This window comes from Drosophila miranda (genome assembly GCF_003369915.1).
Source record: "Drosophila miranda strain MSH22 chromosome Y unlocalized genomic scaffold, D.miranda_PacBio2.1 Contig_Y1_pilon, whole genome shotgun sequence".
Taxonomy (NCBI): Eukaryota; Metazoa; Arthropoda; class Insecta; order Diptera; family Drosophilidae; genus Drosophila; species Drosophila miranda.
In genome coordinates this window covers 16,712,747-16,726,414 of record NW_022881603.1, presented here as the reverse complement: position 1 = coordinate 16,726,414, position 13,668 = coordinate 16,712,747, and positions in this window count along the sequence as shown.

Below are 13,668 nucleotides of genomic sequence, written 5' to 3'. Positions count from 1 at the left end.
GTGCACCCAAATGTATTTGTGGGTAGTTAAACTACCCAACAACAAAACATTGTATAAATAATAAGTGTTTTAACGGAACGCGATTAAGCAATGGTTTTATATCACGTCGGGGGTCACCAATGTTTGAGATGGCAAGCTTTTTTGGCACCTATGTGTTTCAAAAATGAAAAGAGATTTTGGGTTAAACTTTATAATTCGTATTTAATCTTGGTGGCTTAGCGGAAGCCGATTGCTTGCTATTGCCAGATAAACTTTATGCGAGTTCGATATGCAACCAATGCGCAGAGGGGTTAGCATAGAACTAAACTATAGACGACGGCGTTAGATCAAAGTGATTGCCGAAGTGGCGGCAGCAGATCAAAGTAGTTGCCGAAGTGGCGGCGGCAGAGAGCCCCTTTAGCGGGAGAGCGCAGCAGCTCTGCAGAACGTCAACGTTTTACAACATAGGCGGCTCTCTCTGCTCATACAATAATAATGTTAAAGTTACGGTTATTCTTCAGCGGCTGGCCCGAACAATCATATATTTTACTATCTCTTTTAAACCCATCAGGATTTTTTTTGTGGCGGTTATGTTATAAAGTTATAAAGATTTTTGTCTCGTGCAAATTTCAAAAAGACTGTCGCACAGTGTAAATATGCATACAGTGCGTTTCGAAATTATAGGACTGACCTAACCATTGCAATGCCCTAACTTAATTAATTAACTGCTAACCCCGCTAATTTGTGCAGCTGCTTGTTGAGTGTCTAATCCCATTTTCGGTATAATTACGACTAAATTGAGTTTAATTTTAGTTTTTCATTTTCGTGTCGAGTGAATTTTGCGCATCCGCCTGAAAGTATGCAGCGAATTTCACTATCGGTTTTCAGGAAATTCTCAGCATATTACGTATACGACGTGAGCACCGCACCTCTGGTCATTTCCCTCACCCAACTATATATATATATATATATGTATGGACATACATGTATATCTTTTGGCTGTATTCATAATTTATGACCCACTTGAGTCAAAGATCTCGCTCTTACTCGCTCTCCAACGATCTACCATTCAGGGTCTCCCTCTCCGGTCTCTGTTTACGAAAGCACCCAAAATAAAAAGGTTGTTTATACTACTCGCACTGGGCGAAGGAAATACGAATTATATTTTTCATCTGAGATGCGAGAACAGAGCTGAGAACTTTCGTTCGTTAAACAAATTTGTTTGGTTTCGCTCGCACACAAATTGAGATTTTTTGTTTTTCGGCTGGGATTTCTTGGGGCGGGCCGTTCTGAATACGTTTTTGAAAACAAACCAACGAAAATCCAAGCAACCTGCATGAAAATGAAACACTTTTCGTAGTCGTCGTCGTGTTAAAGTCGTGTGAGCAACGCGAAGGCGCGTCAGCAAAAGAAAGAAACCGAAAAAATAGAAAATAGTCCGAAGTCATAAATCAGAAATCAGAAATCGCTTCTATATTTCCACAGCAACAAAAAAAAAATGCGGCAGGGTTAGTCGAGCGTTTTGTATTCAAATTTGTTTGTGTGTGTTTCCGTGCCTTTCCCCGGCTGCCACTTGGCCCCCTACGAAAGATACACGCGGGCCCCAGCAGCCCCAAGTGAAGTGAACTGAACTGAGTGAAGTTTCGAGAGACTCCCGACAAACCGTATCTAAAACCCCCCAAAATTTTGCCATCTGCCCTCCGACTTTTGCAGAGTACACTCAGAGCACGGGCACGACGATGTTCGCACCAAAATTCAAGGCACGCGCGCCTTCAGGATCAGGTAAATGGCAGCAGCTATGCCAGCGGATGCACCACCGTCTGCACCGTCTGCACCGCCTGCACCGACAAATGGCACACATGACGTTTTCAGGGGGTTGTCTGGCTGTTTTCTTTGATGTATGTAGATGATGATTCAACGGCGAATCTCGGGCTGTGAATGGAAATTTCAATCTTTTTGGGACTTGAGTGACTACACTCACTTCCCGCGAAAATCCATCTTTTCCCAATCAACTTTTCATCTCGCGATTTATCGCCCTTATTTATAGATTATTTTATGAAGATTTTCTATTCTGTTTGGCTTTTTCTGAAATTGATTTCACTCGCTTTGGGTCGTTTCGGATTGTTTATTTTAAATATTTCACATTAGTTCATGTTAATTGTGCGCACACCAAAATTTCAACATGATTTAGACGAGCATTTTGGAAAATCCGAAAGCTGGAAAGGGGGGCGGGCTGATGTGGTGGGGTGGGGTGGGGTGATATTGCTGGAGGTGCGCCATGGCTAAATATATGAAATGACGTACGATCACGCAGAGCAGAGGAAAATACGGTAAAATATTTATTACAATATTTGCAATGTGCTCAATTGTTGTTCTTGTTAGCCGCCGCCCACGCGGATTCCGCCTTTTACAGTCTCCAATAAAAGTTCACGCCAAACGAAAGCAACACGAACACTGCCCAGAGATACTTGGATGCTCTCTGCCATGTCGCCCTGACCATTCCATTCTATTCTATTCCATCTGATGTGCTGTGATGCCCGATTCAGATTTGTTTGCCTTGGGGTTTCGCTTCCATTCGGGTCGATGGAGCCAGCCATGATCCCCATAAGGCTCCACGGGGGCGTACACAAATCAATCAAAAATCCATCGTTTCTCGATTGGCGTCATCTGATGGCTGATATGTAGCTCCGGACCGGACTTGAGATTGGTAGAAGATCCCATACACATATTTATTCGAAGCATTAATCTGTACGAGTATGTTTTTATTTTTAACATTCTCTACTCTCTGGGTCTATTTTCTTTATATTTTGTTGTTTTTGTGCCTTTGGCTATGCCAAAGAATGGAAAAGTATAAATTCAAAGACTTTTAGTGAGTGAAAATAATTTATAGTTTTTTTTATACCCGATACTCAAAATGAGTATTGGGGTATATTAGATTTGTGGTAAAAGTGGATGTGTGTAACGTCCAGAAGGAATCGTTTCTGACCCCATAAAGTATATATATTCTTGATCAGCATCAATAGCCGAGTCGATTGAGCCCTGTCTGTCTGTCCGTCTGTCCGTCCGTCCGTCCGTCCGTCCGTCCGTCCGTCCGTCCCCTTCAGCGCCTAGTGCTCAAAGACTATAAGAGCTAGAGCAACGATGTTTTGGATCCAGACTTCTGTGATATGTCACTGCTACAAAAATATTTCAAAACTTCGCCCCGCCCACTTCCGCCCCCACAAAGGACGAAAATCTGTGGCATCCACATTTTTAAAGATACGATAAAACCAAAAACGCAGAATCGGTGAGGATGACCATATCTTCTACAGTGCAAAATCTGAACCAGATCGTATAATGATTATAGCCAGAATCAAGAAAACAATTTCATTCTTTCTCGCTCTGTCTCTCTCTAACACACAGGTTTCATGGTCGGTTTTGTCAATTGCAAAATATGAGTTCAAGGATCTCAGAACCTATAAGAGCCAGAGCAACCAAATTTGGTATCCACACTCCTGTGATATCGGACCTTGACCGTTTCGTGTCCAAATTTCGCCACACCCCCTTCCGCCCCCGCAAAGGACGAAAATCTGGGGCATCCACAAATCTCAGAGACTATTAAGGCTAGAGTAACCAAATTTGGTATCCGCACTTCTGTTAGATCTCACTATAAAACGTATATCTCAGAATTTCGCCCCACCCCCTTCCGCCCCCACAAAGGACGAAAATCTGTTGCATCCACAATATTGCACATTCGAGAAAACTAAAAACGCAGAATCATAGATAATGACCATATTTATCAGATTGCTGAATCTGGATCAGATCGGATCATTTTTGTAGCCAAAAGCAAGAAATCAATTTTCAGTGGCTACGCAGCGCCCGACGTCACGCTCAGACTGATTTTCTGTCTCTCTAGCACGCACTCTTTGTCGTGTGGTTCAATATTAGCGGCGTCTGCCGCAGGAGAGCCATACCGACTTAGTATCGGGTATAACTGTAGAGTTGCGGTGTCCGCAGCAACTCACAACGTTCCACCTCGTTTTGGTATAAATTCAGTTGAACTTGGACGGAAAGTTCGCGTATCTTCCTTTCGGTTGGAAACGTGACGAGACGGAACGGAACGGGGAAGGGCGATTCCCATTTTGGTTGATGACGTTGTCGGGGATGAAACGGGGATTATAGATTTGATTGGGGCTATAGTACTGATGGAGATTGGATCAGATTGCTCTGATGATGGATAAGTCTGATAATTTTGAGATCGCAGGTGGCTAAACGTCAAACAAAACAGATCAAAGTGGGGGAGATATGGCTTCTCCTTCTGGTTGATTGATTTTAGAACTTGATAATTGAAAGATGGAAAATATAGGTTAAAATTATGAGGAGAAATTTAAATTTCTCCGGATATCTTTAAAACATCGTTTTTGAGGTTTCCCAGCTATGCGACTTTCTTCTAGCATTGTTTTCATAATAATTTATCAATATAAATGTTGTGAAATCCTCGATACGAGATTTCAATGTTGAGCAGAAATGCTCTGGGGAATCTTTGCGTTTAATAATGTACTACACGAGATAGACAATTCGAGATTTATTCATTTGGACTTCAATCAACTTAAACTTTAATCTTAATCGCGTATAGAGTATGTATGTATGTAATGGGTAATACGGGTTTAAGCGCGGCCGGCTGCAACTGCTAATTGTCGTTGTGATTTCGTCGAAACACAAACGAAGACTCTTCATGGTGATCGGAAACGAGGTTACGCCGCCCTAGCATGAAACGACGCCGTTCTCCGAGTGGGCAATCGCAGTTAGAGCGCTCTCACTCTCTTTGTAGTTTAACCCTTAGAAAACCGTCCATGCCGCCCCCAATACTGGGACCAGTATTAGAAACCAAAGGATGTCACATGTGAATGCTCTGTGAATAAATAAAGTGTTCGTTATGGTACATGTATGGTCGAATAGAGCTAGCAACGGTGGTAGGATTATTCTGAGATCTGTGGCAACGGTAGCCGACATAGTTTAGAGACCGATCGTTTGTATACGCCTGATGCTGTTTTAACAGTTGCGACTCTGACTAAACTGTCAGCTCCAGGGTGAACTTCTATTATCCTTCCCAGTTTCCACTCGTTGGGTGGCAGTCGGTCATCCTTGACAATTACTAGATCGCTGACTTGTAGATTGTCGGTTTCATGTCGCCACTTTGGACGGGCTTGAAGATGTGATAGCCAATCCGAACTCCAACGTTTCCAAAATTGCCGGATCATTTTCTGTCCTTCCAGAAATTGGACTGTGAGTGGAACATCCCTTGTCGTTACATCCGGCGGTGCTAATAATGAATCTCCAATAAGAAAATGTGCCGGGGTGAGGACAGCTAGGTCCTCCGGCTCCGCGCTTAGTGGACATAATGGCCTGGAATTTAAACAGGCTTCAATTTGTGTTAGCACGGTAGCAAGTTGTTCGTAGGTCATTTTATATCCTGAAAAGGCTCGATAGAGATGTGTTTTGACAGACTTTACATTTGCCTCCCAAAGGCCTCCGAAATTAGGACTATGCGGTGGAGTAAAATGCCATTTGACGTTTCGGGCCGCTAAAGCAGGTATTACAGTTGTGGGTAGCTCTCGTTTCAAATGTATTTGCCAGGTTTGAAGAGCCCGTTCGGCACCAATGAAGTTCGTGCCGCAGTCGCTATACATGTGGTGACAGTAGCCCCGACGCGCGATGAAACGTTGTAGGGCCATGAGAAAGTGTTCGGTGGTTAAGCCCGTGACCGCTTCAAGATGAATTGCCTTTGTAGCCAAACAGATGAAAACTGCGATATACGCCTTGTAGTTTGTGTGTCCACGGAATCTGGATGCTTGAATTTCGAACGCGCCTGTATAGTCCACTCCGGTGGCGATGAATGCACGAGTTGGCGGATTCACTCTATGTAGGGGAAGATCGGCCATCCATTGTGCTGCTGGTTTCGGTCGGTGACGAAAACATCGGACGCATTGTCGAAGAATGCGTTTGACAGTTTGTTTTCCGTTGACTATCCAGAATTTGTGTCGAATAGTGGCCAGCGTTAATTCGGTGCCGCCGTGGAGTGCGAGACGGTGGGCATTACGCACGACGAGATCGGTAAAATGATGATGATTGGGAATGATCATTGGTTGTCGCTGGCTTATCGGAAGGTGCATTGCATTTCGCAGTCGACCTCTGACTCGTAGAATTTGTTGGTCATCTAGAAATGGGGATAATTGACACAGCTTGTGTGTGCCCGATAGTGCCTTGTTTCCCTTCAACCTCAATATCTCTGTCGCGTAGACCTCCTGTTGAATGCTGCGAACGAGATGAATTAAAGCGTTGTCGAGCTCCTGCACACTCAGTGGTCCAGACAGCTTGTCCCCTTTGGCTTGACTGTTATGTATAAACCGTAGAACATATGCCATGACTGATATTAACCTGTCGTATGAGGACGAGTTTTGGATGAAGGCTTCTGGAGCCTCCGAGACTTGCACAGCATTTTGGAATAAAACTGATGGTTTCTCCTCAATTATAGTCCTGTCGATGTCCTGACTGGGAACTCCGTTTGCCGGCCATTGGCTTTCCGGCTGCTGTAGCCACGATGGTCCAGACCACCATAATGGATGTACTGCTAACTCTTGTGGTGTTAAGCCACGAGTTGCGCAGTCTGCTGGGTTTACCGCAGTAGGTACATGTCTCCACTGAGTTGATGTACTATGCTCCAAAATCTGTCCAACGCGATTTGACACAAAGGTTTGCCATCGGTGGGGATCTCCATTTATCCAAAACAAAACGATAGTAGCATCTGACCAATGGAAGGTTGCCATAGGTGGTCCTGCAGTGCGAAGTTGGTCCCGGATCCATTTTGCCAGTTTAACTGCCAGCAGCGCACCCGAAAGTTCGACTCGTGGAATTGTGATCGGTTTCGTGGGTGTGACTCGACTGCGTGCAGCTAGCAAATGAGTTTGAATCATTCCGTTTGGTAGCTCTGCACGAATATATGCACATGCTGCATAAGCCAGTGATGATCCATCGCAGAAAACATGTAGCTGTAATGACGCAAGCTCGTGGATGTTGAAGCGCAGCCATCGTGGTACTTGAATTTGCGCGACATATGGCAAGTTCTGTATGAATCCCTGCCATCTATCAAGCAGTTCGGTTGGCAGCGGTTCATCCCAGTCCAGTTGTGCTAGGCTGCCATCGTTGCGTTTGATGCGGGCCATCCATGAGTCCTTGAGTATCGCCTTCGCGGTCATGACACAGGGCGTGATGAAACCTAATGGGTCGTACAGTCGGGCGACTGTGGAAAGTAAAGAACGTTTAGTATGTGCGTGACTGATTTCAAAATTTATCTTGAACCCAAAATAGTCTTGATGTGGATGCCAATAGAGGCCTAAGGTTTTAACGGGATCTTGGTACTCAAACTCTAATAATGTCTTATGAGATAAATGGTCTGGAGGTATGTCTTGTAGCAGAGAAGCGTCATTCGCAGACCACTTTCGAAGCTCCATTCCTGCTGATCGTAAGGCTCCGATCAATTGATTTTGAATTTCTAATGCTCCTTCGCGAGTGGAAGCTCCGCTTTGTACGTCGTCCACGTATATTTCGTGTCGAAGGACCCTTTCCGCGAGTGGGTATCGGTCTCGTTCATCCTGCGCCAGTTGATGTATGACGCGAATGGCTGTGTAAGGAGCTGAAGCGGTTCCAAACGTAACTGTGTTGAGATAATACTCAGCTACTTGGTTGTGTTCGTCATGCCAAAAGATGCGTTGATATTGCGAATCCTCTGCATTCATGTCAATGCATCTATACATCTTCTGAATGTCGGCAGCAAAAACAAAACGATGGAAACGCCAATTCAGGACCACGCCGGCTAGATCGTTTTGGAGCGCTGGTCCGGTGCATAGTGCGTCATTGAGCGATTTTCCGTTTGACGTTTTACAGGAGGCGTCATATACTATTCTAACCTTAGTAGCGACACTTTCCTCTTTGAATACTGCGTGATGAGGCAAGGTGCAACATGTGGACTCGATTCCATTCTCCTTGCTAATGGTGCAATGCTGCTGCTCCTTGGTTGTTACTTTGGTCAGCTGGCCTAGTTGAAAGTACTCATTCATGACTTCCGAATATTTGGTTTGCAGCTCCGGCTGCCTTTGGAATCTTCGTTGAAGCATTTGGAATCGATTAATCGCGATTTGACGTGATTTGCCTAGCACCTGCGAAGGGTCAAACAAACGCTTAAGTGGTAACCGTACCAAATACTTGCCGTTTCGTTGACGGATGTGAGTTCGTTTAAAATGCTCCTCGCACCATCGCTCTTCTGGTGTGAGCTGTTTTGCAGAACCGAGATGCTCCATTTCGAAGAATTTCTGGACGAGATTCTCTAGCCTGTTGTGGTGACATCTAATGGTGACAGCGTGTGAGCGTGTGGAAGTGGCTCGACCAAAGACTATCCAGCCAAGCTGGGTGTGCTGTGCAATTGGTTGGTTCTCCTTTCCTCTGCGGATATCTGAAAGCAGGATCTGTGGGATTACGTCCGCTCCCAGCAGAAGATCAATCCGTTGTGATTTGTAGAACCTGGGATCGGCGAGTTCTATTCCGTTCAAATGAGGACATTGCTGCAATTTGATGGATTTTGAAGGTAATTGCGATGTAAGCGTTTTAAGTATAAACGCAGTATCAATGGTAGTACAAAACTGCGAAGTACAAGAACTTAATGACAATTCTGTAGTGTAGGTACACCTGTTCTTGGAGGTGGTCCCAACTCCAGCAATTTCTGCCGAAATTGGATGCCGCTTGAGGTTGAGAGCCTGCACTGTGTGCTCTGTTCTGAGGGTTCCTTCCGAGCCTGAATCAACTAACGCACGTACCACAGCTGATTGGCCAGTGTGGGGGTTGTGGATTGTGACCAGGGCAGTGGCCAGAAGGACAGTGCTGGGTCCGTGATGCGTTGCCGTAGCGGAGACTAGTTGCGCAGAGTGTGTTCTCACAGACGAGTCGGTCGCTGCAGACTGTGGATGACCACCGGAACTAGTGTTGGGAACAACTGGGAGAGGCTGTGCAGTGCTCTGAGTCCTAGCGTAGAGTTGCGTAGGTGTAGCCCTGCCAGATGAGTCGCTCGTTGTATACTGCCAGGAGTTACTGGAACGAGCGCTATGGGAGGCTGCGTGAGGCTGTGTTGCCACCTGAGCAGGAGTTGGGAAGTGCAGCAGTGTATGGTGTCTTTGACCACACTGCGTGCAGTTCCTTTTACTGGTACATTTTGAAAGTGCATGGGAACGGCTCAGACAGTTGAGGCATGCCTTTGCATGATCGACGATGGCTTTCCTTGCAAAGCAGTCCTTGGACAAAAGGTCCGGGCAATGCCGAAGATTGTGACTGTCGCTACAGTGAGGGCAGCGAGTGTGTTCGGCAACCGCAGTCTTGGCGTGGAAACTGTTGCCCTTGTATGTTACGTTGCCAACTGACTTCTTCGGGTGCCTTTGATTGACAGGCTGCGGCACAGGTGTCCGCGTCGTGGAGTGGCCTCTATTTTCGAACACATCGATGCTGACGAGACGGTCGTTGAGAAATGATTGTAACTGAGAAAATGTGGCAAGTTCGGCAGAGCTACCGAGATGGAGCTCTCAAGCTTGCAGTGTCGTGCTTGGCAGTCTGGAAGTGAGATGATGAGCCATCCAATGCTGAACATCTAGATTCTTGAAAGCATTGAGACAAACCGTTGCAACATTAAGCATATGTTTTATATCAGCAGACTGCTCCTTTGTCAACTGTGGCAAGTCATACAAACCGTTCATATGGTACATAAACTGCAGCCGTTTGTTGTCGTATCGCTTGAGGACGAGACTCCAAGCTGTTGCATAGTTATTTCCCGCAAGCGCCATCTGCTGAATATCCTCGTCGCGACCCGAGGGAAGAGCTTGCTTCAGGAAATGAAACCTTTGGACGTCGGACAGTTTCTGGTTGTTATGGATGAGTTGAACAAATGCATCGTGAAATGCCGGCCAATCCACAAACTTGCCTGTAAATGTCGGTACAGGTAGCTTGGGCAATTGCACTGATGATACAGATGGATTTGCTGGCTCCGGATTCTGCTGTACCGGTGGTGCTCTTGGACATACATTTTCGTAGGCCTCTGATATGATGCTGAATGCCGTTGTATAGTCTTCATCAAAGCGAAAGGCCACTTCGCTGGACACATAACTATGCGTACTTGGACATCGAAGTATTAGTAAACGTTGATGATTTTGCTCAAATTCACCTAAGAACCGTTGCAAAGTTTGTAAGCGCGTTTGAAAATAAGCTTTTGTTTTCCGATCTGCGCCATCCTTTCTGAAATTACGCACCGTTTGATTAACCCTCGCAATGAGATTTGTCTGAATAACACTGAGATTGTCGATCTCCACCTGAGGATCGGCTTCGAGGTCGGGGGACTCGGCTGTTGACATGTTGCTGTTATATGTGTATGTACCTTTCTCACCCTTAGTTGCACTCTCTCTGCCCCCCGTTGAGAGCTAGTCTCTCAACAGATTCCTTAAGGGGCAGCAAACATAGCCGAGTGACGGCCCTCCTGATGTTTCCTGAGGATGTCTTCAGGTCAGCGATGCGACACACTCCGTCCTTGCCCAAAACGACATCGACCACTCTAGCCAGTGGCCAACGCATTGGAGGAAGATTTTCGTCCTTCACCAGGACGAGGTCGTTCTTGCAGATGTTTTGCGCGGGGGTACGCCACTTCGCGCGCTCTTGCAAAAGAGTGAGATACTCTTCGCGCCAACGGCTCCAAAATATTTGCTGTAGTTGGGTGACCCGCTGCCAGCCATCCAGACGATTGTAGTTCAGCTTCGTTAGGTCAGGCTCGAGGATTTGCTCATGGGGGCCGCCTAAAAGCAGATGAGCAGGAGTCAAAACGTCTAAATCATCAGCATTTTCTGAAAGCGAGAGCAAAGGGCGAGAGTTAACAATTGCAGTGATCTGACAGATCAGAGTGCGCAGCTCGTCGAAGCTAAGCACAGATGGTCCAACTGAGCGGTACAGGTGATATTTTGCGGTCTTCACGTCCGCTTCCCACAACGCGCCAAAATGCGGAGAGCGAGGTGGGATGAAACGCCAGTCGATCGAGTCAGCCAAGCAGGATTCGTGGACCTCCTTCATATGCGGTTCGCTCAGACAAAGCTTCTTTAGCTCCAGAAGCTCGTTCTTGGCCCCAACGAAGTTTGTCGCATTGTCCGACCAAATTTGACTTGGCCTTCCTCGAGTGGAAGTAAAACGCTTTAGTGCGCCTAGAAACGATGCGGTGGTCAAATCCTTTACGAGCTCCATGTGTATAGCCTTAGAAGTGAAACAGATGAATACGCTAATGTAGCACTTGATCGGAGGCCTCGTGCGGATTTCTGATCGGTAGAAAAAAGGTCCACAGTAATCTACTCCAGTGACTTCAAAAGCTCAAGATCCTTCCAAACGTTCCTTAGGTAGGTCTCCCATGATGTGTTCGACCATGCGCGGCCTAATCCTGAAGCATCTCACACATCTGCTGACGACCCTTGACACTGCCTTAACACCTCCAATGGGCCAATATTCCAGCCGAATTTTGGATAGCAAGGCGCGAGGTCCGGCATGGAGGTGTCTTTCATGATTATATCTTATCAGCGCAAAGGTAATGGAATGTCCCTTTGGCAGAATGAGCGGGTGCTGAGCGTCAAATCCTAGCGATGAGTTGCCAAGACGACCTCCAACTCTAAGTAGTCCAGAATGATCGATGAACGGGTTGAGCGAACTAATAGATCTGGATTTCATGACTTGACCATTGCGCCGAATCTCCTTTATGTCCATCCACAAATTTGCCAGCTGAATGTGTCGAATTAGAAGATGCGTTCCTTGCCGAATATCAGAAACGGTGAGTCCTGGATGCCTAAGACGATGTATAAATTTATGCATGTAGGCAAATGTGCGCTGCATGCGAAAGAATGAATTCGCAAATTTGCTTCCGGACGTGAGATCGGCATGTGGAGACGTGATTAGCAATCCTCTCTTGCGAAGCTCCAAAGTTGCTATGTTGTTAGATGGCCAACTTATCCTTGGAGCCTAGCAAAAAGGATGGGCCGTGAAACCATAGCTCTGACTGGATAAGATGGTTGGGAAGCGAGCCTCTCGAGAGAATATCAGCAGGATTTAAAGATGTGGGAACATAGCGCCATTCCATGGCTGCCGTCAATTCCTGAATTGATGCCACTCGATTTGCCACGAAAACTTGAAATTTAGCTGGCTCGTCCCTAATCCAAGATAATGCTGTTGACGAATCCGACCAGCAATAGAACCGACCTGTAAAGATTCCCATGTCCTTTTTGCATTTTGCATGATTTTCGCAAGCAAATGGGCTCCACTTAATTCCAGCTTAGGAATCGATATAGTCTTTAGCGGCGCCACTCGCGACTTTGAGCACAAAACGTGGCTCGAAGACTGGGCTTCCCTGGACACGACATACACGCAAGCGCCATATGCTTCTAAGCTGGCATCACAGAATCCGTGAACTTCTGTAGCCACACTAGAACGAAGAACCAAGCGAGGAAATGAGATCCGAGAAATGCTTGCCAAACTATTTCTCAAGTCCATCCAAGTTGAATGCAACGCTGAGGGTAGTCTTTCATCCCAATCCAAATTTTCTCTCCAAAGCTGCTGAAGGAAGATTTTGCACCTGACAATGACTGGATTTATCAATCCAAGAGGGTCGTAGAACCGCGCAATCGTAGATAAAACCGACCGCTTTGATTGCTTTGAGTTTGTGTCCAGTGCGGACAAGGCAAAAAGCAGCTGATCCGAAGCAGGGACCAACGCTAAGCCGAGAGTTTTGGCAATGTCGCTTCCATCATTAAACTTTAGGAACTTCTCTATGTCATCTTCAGTGGTTCCCTCAAGTACTTCCTGGTGACTGGAGCACCATTTCCTAAGTCTAAAATTACCACGGGACAGTAAAGCTGATGTTTGGTGCATCTTCTCCATGACCTGTGCGACCGAATTACCGCCCGAAATAAGGTCATCCACGTAAAACTCCTGCCGCAGAGCAGCTGAGCCAAGAGGGTAGGACTCACCCTCGTCGATGGCCAGCTGGTGCATTGCGCGGACCGCTAAAAATGATGCAGCCCTCGTCCCGTATGTGACGGTGTCTAATGTGTAGACTTGAACCTCGGACTCGATGGAATCTCGCCATAGGATGCACTGATACAAATTGTCGGGTGGAGACACTCGTACGCAGCGGTACATTTTACAAATGTCCCCAGTGAGAGCGACTGGATATGTTCGAAAGCGAATCAATATGTTAAACAATGCAGGCTGAATAACAGGGCCTGTCATCATCACATCATTTAGAGAATATCCAGTTGATTTAGCTGCGGATCCATCGAAAACGACACGGAGTTTTGTCGTCGTACTGTCCTCCTTTAGGACACAGTGATGAGGCAAGAAATATTTGCAGAGACTACGGGAATCAGGGTTGACTTGGTGCATATGATGCAAATCAATGTACTCCCTCATAAAGGCGGAATACCGCTCCTTGAGTGTAGGATTACGCTCCAGTTTTCGCTCCAGACTGATGAACCGTCGATAAGCCTGAGCATAAGATTCTCCTAAACGATCAGTATTGTTATTTAGCGGCAGACGAACTGCATACTCCCCGGATGGCTACCGTAAAAGGTGGCTTACGAAGTGTGCTTC